General features: G+C 44.6%; 1 pseudogene; it reads left to right on the top strand.

The window, feature by feature from the left end:
• The window catches only part of LOC117551909, a 430097-nt pseudogene that overhangs the window by 11660 nt on the left and 402727 nt on the right, over positions 1 to 15710 (top strand).

The following is a 15710-nucleotide window of genomic DNA, read 5'->3' as shown; positions in this document are numbered from 1 at the left end:
AATACTTATATGTATTTAATATTAACCCTTTGGAGTCGACCGTCACGCCGGCGTGATCAGATCACATGACCTGTGCTGCATAAAAACAACAGTCCGGACAACATTGCCGTGTGTTTCTGTCGAAAGTACTGGCTTGAAACTATATCCCAGTCTTTGTTTCATGCAAAAAGACCCAGTAAACACGGAGATACGATGATATAAAGTTAATACATTTCAAAAGTATGAAAAATGGAAGCACATATTTGAATATCTTCGCCGTATTTGATCATTTTACGAAACGGAAAATACTGGAAACTGTAGATCCTGCTCAACAGGATGTATATGTGTATTTCTGTCGAAAGTACTGGCTTGAAACAATATGCCAGTCTTTGTTTCATGCAAAAAGACCCAATAAACAGACAAAAATAAACACGGACATACGATGATATAAAGTTAATACAGATATATTTCAGAAGTATGAATAATGGAAGCACATATTTTAATATCTTCACCGTATTTGATCATTTTACGAAACGGAAAATACTGGAAACTGTAGATTCTGCTCAACAGGATGTATTTACCAAGGAGGGGGTGAGGTAATCAGGTAAACGGAGTGATACGAAACGAGACGAAGAGAGACGAAGGGAGACTGTGATTGAAGTAAAGTGACAGACAAACATTGAGAATTTAGATATAGTTAGATAGATTTAGAGTTTTGAAGATTCAACTATGATGAAGAGAACTCTGAACCTGAGTCAAGTTTTAAGCTTGTTTTTTGACATGGAGGAGGAGGAGGAGGAACCTGTGATGTTGCCCTCTGTGTCGTAGTTGACAGAAACCGCTTTGAAGCGCGGCACAGATAAAGACAGAAAAAACAGATTTTTGTACATAATGTGTATATATATATTTGTATTATATTTATAATAACACTTTTGCCTTATCAGAATGAAATCCCATGCTACCTCAATCAAACTTTCACATTATCATAGTGACATCCCATGTATATATTTCCAGCTTTTAAATGGTTTCGTTGTGTATGTTTGTGTTACCTATATGAACAATAATATCATTTTCAAAATCTGTTTTTACGTTGTATTTTTTTTATTTTGGGTCCAAAATGTTCATATAGTAGAAGATCACTGCTCTAAACAAAGTCAAAAATCCTACATCCAAACGAAATCAATATAATGAATTATGATGAATACGTTAAGTCTTGTTCATTGTTTTTCACTTTTATTAAATGTTTGATATTTCCGGTGGAAATGGTGGACTATCGGACATTCAAAATGCAGCATATTTTCACTCTTACACACATATATTCTCCTTTTACATACATATATTTTCACTCTCACACGTATATATACTCACACATTCATACATTTTGCTCTCATATTATCATATTTCAATGCACACATTCATATATTGTCACTCACACATTCATGCATTTTGTTCTCATATTCATATAATGTAATGCTCATATTTATACATTTTGCTCTCATGCGAAATCTACTAAAACAAAGTAGCCTATGTCATGGTAGTGGTCAGCTGTTAAACACAAAAGTGTATCTTAAGGGCTGTTTGATTGATTGAAAAGTGTATTAACAGCTTGTATATTGGGTACAGTACAGTACAGCTCAAAACATACAATTGTTAAGGGGATGCAGACCAGAGAAATACTTTCGTCTTGTTTACATCAGGGTCCCCCATTTCCAATTCATCATATATGTAAATATAATAAGCCTGTTGTCAATTTTAGACACAGGCTTATTATATTTACAGCCCTTAATAACATTCATTTTCTGGACTCAATGTGTGTCTTGGCCGTTTTCTTTGTTCCAAGCAAACGAGTGCTTTTTGTTTTGAAATCACTTCCGCGAGTTTCGCGGGCCTCCCCCCTCGCTCCACTGACCATTAGACCATTTAGTAAGGTAAAAAGCAAAAGGGCAAAAACGCCTCTCAGACGCTCTTCCGTTTACTTTTTTAATAAAGAAAAACAAATGGTCTGTAGATACACGGACTCATATTGCCTATGTATGTATACTGTAAGGAGAATGTATGTGCGTGAGAGGACCAGTATGAATTACGGCATAGACATATGCAAACACAAACCTACAGACTGGGGGATGGGAGATCACAGGAGTGGGGGGGGGTGGGGGGGGGGGGGGGGGAGAGCTGTGGAATGTGACCCTTGGGAGAATTCCTCCACACATTCCGATGGCCAATTCGTTTTAAACAAAGAGTTTGCAACACAGGACAGCATAGGCAACATAGGGGGTGGGGGCTGGTGAACGGTCTGGTCAATGTTTGTAAACACAATCCCCAGGATGTGTCCTAATCAGGAGCCGGGTAAATGAGAGACTGAGACCCCGGCCACACGAGGACGAAAACGGCTAAACGCATAGGATTAACGCAATCGCAAACAAGCTTCCGTCCACACGCAATAGTTATCTGGATAGTGTCTGCCCACACGAGACCGCTCCGTTTAGCTCCAACCGCTGGAGAAGCTGCAGTACATAAGCAGGAGCCTGTACGTGGCGCTGTAACATCCTCCACAAAAGCAGCGAAGAAGCATGGTTGTCATGGTTGCCCTTCTGTTTATTCTCCGCAGTGGGGGCCGAGGGAACCGGGCAGAGTTGTTTGCCAGTCAATGTGTATTAAAGTTTAAATCTTCGGGCAAAATTATAAAAATGCCGGTCAAAGGTCTTCTTTGTTATTTATTGAGCTTTAAAACAAATGAATAACGAATCTATATAATATAATAATAAAATAGCCTACACGGAGCCTCTCTTTTTCCTCCCTCTCTTCGGACAGCGCCAGTGTCTGTTTCATGCAGCAGCTGATCCAGTAATGAGTGACCCGGCCGACAGTAAAAATAAACATATTTATAACTAGGTAGTTTGAGCAACACATCCTCACTCCCAGGTCGGCCTATGTTGACGTTATGTCAAGTCCCCTGTCGGCTTTTTCCAACGCAAGGGGGGGGGCCCTTAGCGTCCATTTTCAGCTTTCCGGGATGTCCATATGCTTCTATGGACGCTCATGGAAGTACGGCGTTCGTTTGTGTCGACTGCCCTTAAAGGCAATGTGAGCGTCCATTCTCATTGGATAACGGAGAATTGTACACCCGGAAGTAAGTATTCCCCTTACTGTCGATTGATTTTACAGTGATATCTGCACTACTCATCGACTAAAAAACACCAGATTATCCTTGTTAATTACACAACATTGATTGGTTTAAATTGTGTGCAATACTTTTGTATTTTTCCCCTTCGATTCGGAGAAACAAATATGTTTTCGGAGTAAAGTATGGCAGAAGACACTACACTACCCAGAATCCCCAGCTATCGTTTGGACTACACCATGTGCTCTGTTTGACGTCACGTGATCTTCAAATTTCTCCCTGAAGAAAAAAAAAACATGGCCGAACTTCGTTTTATTCTCGATGGAAAATGCCTATTTTAAAGTTAGTTTGGCCATTAAAATGCGTTTTGATGTCATTTGATGCGAGAAATATGAGTTGTTATTTCAGATTATGTGTGCAGTGGATGTACATGATCTTTAGTTTGCTAGTTATTACGAAGATTACTTCAGGAAATTGCGTCCATAACGTTTTCATTGTTACCAAGGTGGTTGCTAGGGACGCTGCTATCGATATTATTTCTGTTATGTTGTGTAACTGTTTAATGGTGTTATCTTTATTGCTACCACCCCCACCACCCCCCCTTCCCCGTCAATGTATAGTGTTGGTCCACAGCGAAAACATATTAGTTTAACAAAATCCGCATCTAAAGATGGCCTACGACGTTATTTTCCCCTGTGCAATTCAGTCTCCACATTTCATCAGCACATCGTCATTAACAATAACGGAAAACAGACCGAAAACATTTAAAAAAAAAATACAATAATACTTTATTCCGAGTGTGCTTGCTTTTCTCTTTGGAAGTCATCACATAACGGCATTGTAATACACGGTTCGGCTGCATTAAATATTACATATCTGCCGTAGTTCTGTATTTATATAGCCCTGATGAGAAGACTTCTAGACAAACATGAGGAACTGAAAACGTGACGTGGATCATAAATATATCAGCCATTAAACAACATCTTACATTTCTTTTCACACAATACGTCTCCTTGCAGTATCAACACTAATTCGGCTGACTTTTATATTTGATCCAATTGGTAGATAGGCTGTATTTACACCATAAAGGTGCACAGCTGATATAAAGGGACACCTAGTGGTTAAAGCATGTTATTGAATTTCATTATTTTTATTATTAGATATTAATAGGATCCCTATAAAGTATATTAATTACTCGTTATTCTCTACTAATAGTTAATTAAAGACTGTATATAATGACTATTTTTGCACATCCCTTTCAAGATTTCAAGATTTTCTAAGGTTTATTGACATATCATATAGGCCTACACAACTATGGTGTAGTTCTGCATTGAATGAAAAACTTGGGTCGCAGGTTCCTCAATAGTGCATTACAAGACATCTATCAATATTTGTGCATACCTCCAGCAATGTTAACTATGTTGAAGCACTTATTTTAACTGATATTATACATCATGTATTATACTCTTATGAGATGTATGTAGATATTTCATCTCCGACCTTGTCAGGTATTGAACAATCAATAAATAAAGAACACAGAATTGTTGAATATAAAACACAGAATTTGTGTGATTATACTAAATGAGTTACAATAACACCACTGCAATATTTAACTGTTACACATGCTGATGTAACGCAAATGTTCCAACTTGAGATCAATAAAGTATATCTTATCTTAAGCTGATCGATGGCTATACTGCCATATTTGCAAAATGTGCCTCTGAACCTTAACAAGTGCATGTTTCAGGCTTATCAATTAATGTAATGTAATGTAATGTTATCAATTAACAACAGGGGTCACAAACATAAGACCAGCTGTTAAATAAAGCTCTTCTGACCTTAGCTGGCATGTGTGTATATATATATATATATTAATGCTGCCCATTATGGGCACAAGCAATTTTCACCCATTTATTAATTATATGTTTTAAATGTGAGTGTTTCTTATCCCCTAAACCTCCAGGGATGTACACAGTTTAATACTGGCAACTTCTTATTATGGGAAATACGAAAAAGTCTTTTAAAACTACAACTCCCAGTAGAGACGTGCCATAGATACAGAACATGTTGCGAAACAGAATAGCCAGCATTTGTAGTTCTGGGGACAGGGTGGGGGAGGGGGGACGCGGTGGACCCGTTCAAATCCAGTTTTGGACAGTCTGCCGTGGTTCCATCCCATTTCAAGTGCTGTTCGAGGCTCGGCGTAACCCTCGGAGCACACTCTTCAATCACAGAGCTTGAGGACTATCACGGGGTTTGTCAAACAGAGCACATGGTGTAGTCCAAACGATAGCTGGGGATTCTGGGTAGTGTAGTGTCTTCTGCCATCCTTTACTCCGAAAAAACATTTGTTTCTCCGAATCGAAGGGGAAAATACAAAAGCATTGCACACAATATAAACCAATCAATGTTGTGTAATTAACAAGGATAATCTGGTGTTTTTTAGTCGATGAGTAGTGCAGATATCACTGTAAAATCAATCGACAGTAAGGGGAATACTTACTTCCGGGTGTACAATTCTCCGTTATCCAATGAGAATGGACGCTCACATTGCCTTTAAGGGCAGTCGACACAAACGAACGCCGTGCTTCCATGAGCGTCCATAGAAGCATATGGACATCCCGGAAAGCTGAAAATGGACGCTAAGGACCCTCCCCTTGCGTTGAAAATGGACGCTAAGGCCCCTCCCTTGCGTTGGAAAAAGCCGACATAACGTCAACATAGGCCGACCTGGGAGTGAGGATGTGTTGGTATTATACTTAATGTATGATTAAGACCTGTATTATACTTAATGTATGATTGAGACCTGTATTATACTTAATGTATGATTGAGACCTGTATTATACTTATTGTATGATTGAGACCTGTATTATACTTAATGTATGATTGAGACCTGTATGACCTATTCTCATCTGAGAAATTACATTTTTCTCCCTTCTTTTAAACCCCACCTTCCTTCCATCCCCCACATACCTTTGCATTTTATAAAGATGTCTTCCTGTATCACTAAGGTCCCAATGATCTCGCCATGTTGTTTGTGCATATTTCTGAATGAATGTTTGAACCTCCGCTTTGCTGAGTGGAACTTCTATGTCTATGTTCAAACTTCTGAGTGTTTGTTTGGCCAGAAATATCCACCTGTTCATTTCCTCCAGACCAACATGAGCAGGAACCCAGATGAAACGAGTTGCTATGCCTTTGATTTGCATTTGATATAAAATTAGAAACATTTCATTTATTATGTCCATTCTAGATGAAGATCTGCCTGATCGTATACTCGATAATGCTGAAAAGCTGTCAGATAGAATTACACTGTTATGTATTTCTTTCTCCTCTATCCATTTCAATGACAGTACCAATGCCAACAACTCTGTGGTGTATACTGACACATGGTCTGTTGCCCTTTTCTTTATATGTGTATTACTCACTGGGATATAAACTGCTGCCCCTGCACGCCCTGTCTCTGGATCTTTGGAGCCATCTGTAAATATGATTGTTGAGTCTGAGTGATATCTTGCAGAATAATTCTGGACTATGCGCCATACTGGTAGTTCTTTCCTACACTTACTTGTATTTTCCTGTCCAGTAAAAGATTCATAACCCAATTATATGCTTTACCACCAATTCCCAATGATTTGAACTTGATTAGTAGACCTTCCTTCCAGAGCATGTCATAAGCCTTTTCAATATCAAAGAAGACTGCAATCACTACTTCCTTGTTGGTCTGTGCTTTCCTGATGTCTGATTCTAAGCACAATATAGAATCCATTGTATTCCGACCCCTTTGGAACCCACTTTGATATGGGGACAACAGAGCTTTACTTTCTAAGATATACGTTAACCTTTCTGTAACCATTCTCTCCATGATTTTGCATAAATGAGATGTCAGGGCAATAGGCCTGTAGCTAGATGGATCTGAAGGGTCTTTCCCTGGCTTCAGGATGGGCACTATTATCGCTTGTTTCCACTCTGAAGGAAGTTGGCCAGAATCCCACACCCTATTAAACAACCTTAACACAATGACTAGAGAGTTATCTGTCATGTGTTCCAGCATTTTGTAACAAACACCATCTTTCCCAGGAGTGGTTTGGCGAGCACTAATAATTGCTCTTCTCAACTCAAACATACTAAAATGCAGGTCCAACTGATCTCCTAACGCTTCTACTCTATCCAATATTCTCGTGTTTTCCATTCGTGTATTATTTCTGCACTGCCTGGCTTCCTCTGTCAGGTTATCTGAACTATGAACTTTCCTAAATGTTTGAGCTAGAAGTTCCGCCTTTCCTACGTTTGTGACAGCCATTTTGTCCCCTCTGCTCAAAACTGGCAACTCATAATTCCTTCGACTTCCCCCCATTCTCCTAATCATGCCCCAAACACCTGCAAGCTGTACTTCTCTTCTAATACTATTGCAATATTGCCTCCAAAAAGTGCGTTTTTGCGTTCTTATTGTTCTCCTCACTATAGCCTGGGCCCTTTTATCCTGATTCAAAGCTTCCTGAGAATGGAGTTGTTTGAGTTGCCTGAATGCTTTATTCCTGTCTTTAATGGATTTACTACATTCACCATTCCACCAGGGTACACTCTTGGTGCGCCTAACTCCTGCACTATCCGGAATTGTTTCTTTAGCTGAATGAATGATAACCTTAACCAGCTCATCATTTCATTTATTTATATCATCATCATTTTCCTCTTGAAGTGTTTTACATCTATTCGTACTTACAACTTGGAAGGCATCCCAATTAGCCTTTCCCGATTTCCATCTAGGAATTTTCTTTTCCTTTTCAAACCTTATGTTTGTCCCATCGTTAGTCATTACCGGATAATGATCGCTGCCCACTGTAGCATGCTTTACCACATTCCATGTACTTATACCTGCTAAAGCACTAGATACAAATGTCAGATCGAGTACTGTTTCTATATTCTTCGTGCAATTATATCGTGTTCCTTCTCCAGTGTTAATGCACACTAGCCCGAGGTCATCTATAAATTCCTCAACTACTGCCCCATTTGCATCTATGCTACTGCTTCCCCATAGCGAGCTATGTGAATTAAAACCCCCACACCATATTACTTTGTCTTGCAGTGAACCCCCAGCATCCTCTAATATACTTTGATCTAATTTCCCACATGGATTTTAATAATTTACTATATCTATCGGTCCTCTATCATTCCATACCCTTATAACTATTGCTTCATGATCTGTACTTACATGCATAACGTTGTAACTTATCCCACTCTGTATGAATGTTGCAACTCCTCCCCCTCTGCCAGAGTCCCTATCTCGTCTAACTGCAGTATATCCCTTCACAATAAAATCCAGTTGTGCTTTCAGCCATGTTTCCTGAATACAAAGAACATTAGGTTTCTCTCCCAGGTTGTCAATATATTTTTTTAACTCTTGTCCATTTGCAATTAAACTTCTAGCATTCCACTGCAGTACAATTACCACCATCAGGATGATCCAGTCCATGTCTGAGGTTGTTGGACGTCATCATTTAGGATATCTTTCACGTGTCCCCAGTGCATCCCTTTCACATCAAGGTACTTTTCAGCTGATTCGACAATTATTTAGATTCTTTCATTCCGGCTTGTAGTCTGCGCTGAACAGTTGATCATATCTGCCATAAACAGTACAAACTCTCTTTTACTCACTATCAGAGTGTCCTCCTTCAACTTAACTTCCTGCCTCGTCACTTCCCTCTGCCATCTCTCGTCCAGTCACAGTCCAGTGTTGCCACCACCCCCTCTACCGCTCTACCGTAGACCGGAAGTTTACAAGCGCACGCTCAATGAACCGGAAATGGAAATACGTCATCCCGTGCAACTAGCCTATTGTAGTGGATTAAATATTAACACATGTGAGTGTGAAGGTCCAGAGTCTGAGACCCGCCCCCTGCTTCCTGTCTGTTGCTCAGCAACATGGAAATGTTCCACTCTGACACAACGTCTGTTTCCTTCTCATCATTACTCTTCTTTCCTGAGAAGTGATCAACGTTTCTGGGAGTGGACAGACTTTGTCACTAAGATGGAGTTGTAGAGATATAAAACTTGAATTGTGTGAATTTAAAGATTAAGTTCCTGTTTTAAGGTCCAAGCGAGGGGGGGGTGTCTTTGTTTGTGTCACCAAATCTACTTTCAGTCTTTTGCATCTTTTTAACACTTTTCTGTATTAATGTGATCGTTGTAAGTCTGTTTTGATCCCCTTTAAGTCCTTTTGCTTTCTAAGTGGTTGCTTTGTGTATGTTTTAGTACTTCCTCCTCTCCTTGCAGTAATTCAGCTTCTCTCTGATGTTTCTTTAGTCATTTGATCATGGACGTGGGAAGGGGGGTGCTGAGGGGGCTGCAGCACCCCACCTGTTGGGGGGAGTTGTAACTGCAACGCCAACAAGTTCACGAATCCAATCAATACAAAAGTTTTATTTTGAGTATGTTTGAGTTAGCATTTTAGTGTAAGCAGTCTCTAAAAAGCTTCACTATAAGAGCAAGTGATAATGCAGTGTGCTTCTTCTGTTGCTCTGCTATAGAAAAGAAGCTCGTCAGCGCAAGATCAGGGATGGGAGTTTTGTGAAAGCACGGTTTAAGAACTGGCGAAAGGCAGAGGAAACATTTAGGGAGCATGAGAAGTCCCATCAATACACAGGCCGTCAACAAACTGGCAGCATGACAACGAACACCGCTGAATGCGCTGCTCTCACAAGCTGTTGCTAAAGACCAAATGACTGCATTTAGTGTGGCGTTATTATACCGGACCCTCCCTCCACGCAGATCACGCAGACTGCGTGGGGCCTCGTTTTGCGGAGGGAGCCTCATCTGAAGCGCAAACGCAGTGTAAGCGCCACAGTTTCGACGCTGCGAGTCACAGGTGAGAGTCACAGGTGAGCTGCAGAGAGTCACAGGTGAGCTGCAGAGAGTCACAGGTGAGCTGCAGAGAGTCACAGGTGAGCTGCAGAGAGTCACAGGTGAGCCGCAGAGAGTCACAGGTGAGCTGCAGAAAGTCACAGGTGAGCTGCAGAGAGTCACAGGTGAGCTGCAGAGAGTCACAGGTGAGCCGCAGAGAGTCACAGGTGAGAGTCACAGGTGAGCTGCAGAGAGTCTCAGGTGAGCTGCAGAGAGTCACAGGTGAGCCGCAGAGAGTCACAGGTGAGCTGCACCCCGCACCCCCACCCCGCTATTTACTGCTGCAAGTGTCCTTCCTAACAAACCTGCCTTCTATAGTATATGTTGTGTTATGTGGCTTGTAATGACCTCTATGCTTCCCTCTGATGTTAGCAGGTGTACCGACTCCTCACACCATATCCTACATTTCCCCCAATCAGCATTAGCAAAGCACCACCTGGTTATCACACCTCCTTCCTGCATATATACATTATTATTCATTTTAGTAAGCACTGGATAATGGTCACTTCCTACAGTGGAGTTATTCAAAACAAACCATTCACATGAACCAAACAGTTTGACACTAATGTCAGATCCAGGCATGAGACTTTCCCCCTGTGAATATTTACTCTTGTGCCATGTCCATCATTAAGGCATACTAGTGTTCTTTCCTCCAGCATTTCTTCCACTATGTTTCCGTTACTGTCTGTATGGTTGCTGCCCCATAGACTGTTGTGTGCATTGAAATCACCACACCAAACTTCCTTCCTGTTTATATTCTGCTATTTCTTTAAATATATCAGTGGTTAGATTTGGACATGGGTTGTATACATTGATTATCCTAATGTTATCTTGTTTTCTAGGGTTGCAGATGTCCACTATAATACAGTCTATACCATCAGGAGATTGCACCTCCCTATATGCCACACCATCTGTGAGAAATGACTGCAGGATCTCAGGTATGCAAAGTGGACAGGTAGGCGAGAAAGGCTTTTTTGAGACTCAGAGACCAAGGTCCTGTACACTTCGCATACATTGACTGCACGACTTCAGGTCTGCGATGTGGGACAGTACACCTCAAATACATCACTACACAACCTGGGGTATTTGAAGATAAGGGAATGACATGTTTATAATATGCTGCAAAACACAACAAAATTGCAGGGTACGAGTCTGTTCAACAAGTCCTCCACTCCATACGACCAATTATGCCGATTGTTCAAAAGCGCTTAATACGTAGTGTAAAGCGCCACAGTTTCGCCGTTGCAAAGGCTCCCCGCACACCCCCACCCCCGCAACCCCCACCCCGCATCCCCAACTCTGACTGACTTCCCGCGTCCCTGCATTTGATGTTTATTTTTGGTTGTTTGAAGTATATTTTTAATCTGTTTGCATTTCCTTGTGGTCATGTTTGGTTGTTTAAAGTCATGGTGTTTGTTTGTAGTAGAGAGTCACAGGTGAGAGTCACAGGTGAGCTGCAGAGAGTCACAGGTGAGAGTCACAGGTGAGCCGCAGAGAGTCACAGGTGAGAGTCACAGGTGAGCCGCAGAGAGTTACAGGTGAGCTGCAGAGAGTCACAGGTGAGCCGCAGAGTCACAGGTGAGAGTCACAGGTGAGCCGCAGAGAGTCAGAGGTGCGCTGGCAGAGAGTCACAGGTGAGAGTCACAGGTGAGAGTCACAGGTGAGAGTCACAGGTGAGAGTCACAGGTGAGCCGCAGAGAGTCACAGGTGAGCTGCAGAGAGTCACAGGTGAGAGTCACAGGTGAGCCGCAGAGAGTCACAGGTGAGCTGCAGAGATTCACAGGTGAGCTGCAGAGAGTCACCGGTGAGCTGCAGAGAGTCACCGTTGAGAGTCACAGGTGAGAGTCACAGGTGAGCCGCGGAGAGTCACAGGTGAGCTGCAGAGAGTCACAGGTGAGCTGCAGAGAGTCACCGGTGAGCTGCAGAGAGTCACTGGTGAGCTGCAGAGAGTCACCGGTGAGAGTCACAGGTGAGAGTCACAGGTGAGCCGCGGAGAGTCACAGGTGAGCTGCAGAGAGTCACCGGTGAGCTGCAGAGAGTCACGGGTGAGAGTCACAGGTGAGAGTCACAGGTGAGCCGCAGAGAGTCACAGGTGAGCCGCAGAGAGTCACAGGTGAGAGTCACAGGGGATCCGCAGAGAGTCACAGGTGAGAGTCACAAGTGAGAGTCACAGGTGAGCTGCAGAGAGTCCACCGGTGAGCTGCAGAGAGTCAGCCGGTGAGCTGCAGAGAGTCACCGGTGAGAGTCAAAGGTGAGAGTCACAGGTGAGCCGCGGAGAGTCACAGGTGAGCTGCAGAGAGTCACCGGTGACCTGCAGAGAGTCACCGGTGAGAGTCACAGGTGAGAGTCACAGGTGAGCCGCGGAGAGTCACAGGTGAGCTGCAGAGAGTCACAGGTGAGCTGCAGAGAGTCACAGGTAAGCTGCAGAGAGTCACAGGTGAGCTGCAGAGAGTCACAGGTGAGCCGCAGAGAGTCACAGGTGAGAGTCACAGGTGAGCCGCAGAGAGTAACAGGTGAGAGACACAGGTGAGAGTCACAGGTGAGAGTCACAGGTGAGAGTCACAGGTGAGAGTCACATGTGAGAGTCACAGGTGAGCCGCAGAGAGTCACAGGTGAGCTGCAGAGAGTCACAGGTGAGCCGCAGAGAGTCACAGGTGAGAGTCACAGGTGAGCCGCAGAGTCACAGGTGAGCTGCAGAGAGTCACAGGTGAGCTGCAGAGAGTCACAGGTGAGCCGCAGAGAGTCACAGGTGAGAGTCACAGGTGAGAGTCACAGGTGAGCCGCAGAGAGTCACAGGTGAGCTGCAGAGAGTCACCGGTGAGCTGCAGAGAGTCACCGGTGAGAGTCACAGGTGAGAGTCACAGGTGAGCCGCAGAGAGTCACAGGTGAGCCGCAGAGAGTCACAGGTGAGAGTCACAGGTGAGAGTCACAGGTGATCCGCAGAGAGTCACAGGTGAGCCGCAGAGAGTCACAGGTGAGAGTCACAGGTGAGATTCTCAGGTGAGCTGCAGAGAGTCACAGGTGAGAGTCACAGGTGAGAGTCACAGGTGAGCTGCAGAGAGTCACAGGTGAGAGTCACAGGTGAGAGTCACAGGTGAGCCGCGGAGAGTCACAGGTGAGCTGCAGAGAGTCACAGGTGAGCCGCGGAGAGTCACCGGTGAGCTGCAGAGAGTCACCGTGAGCTGCAAGAGAGTCACCGGTGAGAGTCACAGGTGAGAGTCAACGGTGAGGCCGCGGAGAGTCACAGGTGAGCTGCAGAGAGTTCACAGGTGAGCTGCAGAGAGTCACAGGTGAGCCGCAGAGAGTCACAGTGAGCCGCAGAGAGTCCCAGGTGAGCCGCAGAGAGTCACAGGTGAGAGTCACAGGTGAGAGGTCACAGGTGAGCTGCAGAGAGTCACAGGTGAGCTGCAGAGTAGTCACAGGGAAGTGAGAGTCACAGGGTGAGAGTCACAGGTGAGAGTCACAGGTGAGAGTCACAGGTGAGATTCACAGTCACCAGGTGAGAGTCACAGTGAGAGTCACAAGTGAGAGTCAGTAGCCGCAGAGAGTCACAAGTGAGCTGCAGAGAGTCACAGGTGAGAGTCACAGGTGAGCCGCAGAGAGTCACAGATGAGAGTCACATGGTGAGAGTCAAAGGTGAGCCGCAGAGAGTCACAGGTGAGCTGCAGAGAGTCACAGGTGAGAGTCACAGGTGAGCCGCAGAGAGTCACAGGTGAGCTGCAGAGAGTCACAGGTGAGCCGCAGAGAGGTCACAGGTGAGAGTCAACAGGTGAGCCGCAGAGTCACAGGTGAGCTGCAGAGAGTCACAGGTGAGCTGCAGAGAGTCACAGGTGAGCCGCAGAGAGTCACAGGTGAGAGTCACAGGTGAGAGTCACAGGTGAGCCGCAGAGAGTCACAGGTGAGCTGCAGAGAGTCACAGGTGAGAGTCACAGGTGAGCCGCGGAGAGTCACAGGTGAGCTGCAGAGAGTCACAGGTGAGAGTCACAGGTGAGCCGCAGAGAGTCACAGGTGAGAGTCACAGGTGAGCCGCAGAGAGTCACAGGTGAGCTAAAGAGAGTCACAGGTGAGAGTCACAGGTGAGCCGCAGAGAGTCACAGGTGAGAGTCACAGGTGAGCCGCAGAGAGTCACAGTTGAGAGTCACAGGTAAGCCGCAGAGAGTCACAGGTGAGAGTCACAGGTGAGCTGCAGAGAGTCCACAGGTGAGAGTCACAGTTGAGTCACAGGTGAGAGTCACAGGTGAGAGTCACAGGTGAGCTGCAGAGAGTCACAGGTGAGCTGCAGAGAGTCACAGGTGAGAGTCACAGGTAAGAGTCACAGGTGAGAGTCACAGGTGAGAGTCACAGGTGAGCTGCAGAGAGTCACAGGTGAGCTGCAGAGAGTCACCGGTGAGCTGCAGAGAGTCACCGGTGAGAGTCACAGGTGAGAGTCACAGGTGAAGCCGCGGAGAGTCACAGGTGAGCTGCAGAGAGTCACAGGTGAGCTGCAAGAGAGTCACAGGTGAGAGTCACAGGTGAAAGTCACAGGTTTGCCGCAGAGAGTCACAGGTGAGCTGCAGAGAGTCACAGGTGAGCTGCAGAGAGTCACCGGTGAGCTGCAGAGAGTCACCGGTGAGAGTCAAAGGTGAGAGTCACAGGTGAGCCGCGGAGAGTCACAGGTGAGCTGCAGAGAGTCACCGGTGAGAGTCACAGGTGAGAGTCACAGGTGAGCCGCGGAGAGTCACAGGTGAGCTGCAGAGAGTCACCGGTGAGCTGCAGAGAGTCACCGGTGAGAGTCACAGGTGAGCCGCGGAGAGTCACCGGTGAGCTGCAGAGAGTCACCGGTGAGAGTCACAGGTGAGAGTCACAGGTGAGCCGCGGAGAGTCACAGGTGAGCTGCAGAGAGTCACAGGTGAGCTGCAGAGAGTCACAGGTGAGCTGCAGAGTCACAGGTGAATAAATGCACACAGTCATACGCCTTTTCAATGTCAAAGTACACTATTGCCATTATCTCTTTCATTTTCAATGTTTTTCCCACGTCATTACTCACTCTTACTAATTCCACATCCAGAGCTGACCTATTATCCTGTCTCTTCTCCTTCACCTTTTCATTCTCTGCTAGTAACTGCTGTTTTTGCTGCCTATGGATATCACTGCGATGCTCCCCACTATGTACTGCTGCAAGTGTCCTTCCTAACATACCTGCCTTCTCTTTATCTGTCACTGCCAGCCTCTCCCCATCAACCAAAGCTGGCATTTTAATGGATTTCCTTTTCCCACTCATCTGCTTAAACATGGACCAGACATCACCTAATGTTACTCCTCGGCCAATGGTAGAACAACATTCTCTCCATGTTCTCTTTCATGTGTCCTTCCTAACATACCTGCCTTCTATAGTATATGTTGTGTTATGTGGCTTGTAATGACCTCCATGCTTCCCTCTGATGTTAGCAGGTGTACCGACTCCTCACACCATATCCTACATTTCGCCCAATCAGCTTTAGCAAAGCACCACCTGGTTATCACACCTCCTTCCTGCATATATACATTATTATTCATTTTAGTAAGCACTGGATAATGGTCACTTCCTACAGTGGAGTTATTCAAAACAAACCATTCGCATTTATGAACCAAACGGTTTGACACTAATGTCAGATCCAGGCATGAGACTTTCCCCCTGTGAACATTTACTCTTGTGCCATGTCCATCATTAAGGCATACTAGTGGTCTTTCC

Source organism: Gymnodraco acuticeps, unplaced genomic scaffold (genome assembly GCF_902827175.1).
Source record: "Gymnodraco acuticeps unplaced genomic scaffold, fGymAcu1.1, whole genome shotgun sequence".
NCBI classification, from domain to species: Eukaryota; Metazoa; Chordata; class Actinopteri; order Perciformes; family Bathydraconidae; genus Gymnodraco; species Gymnodraco acuticeps.
The sequence above is the reverse complement of the archived record's forward strand: the minus strand, read 5'-3'. Positions and strand labels throughout refer to the sequence as shown.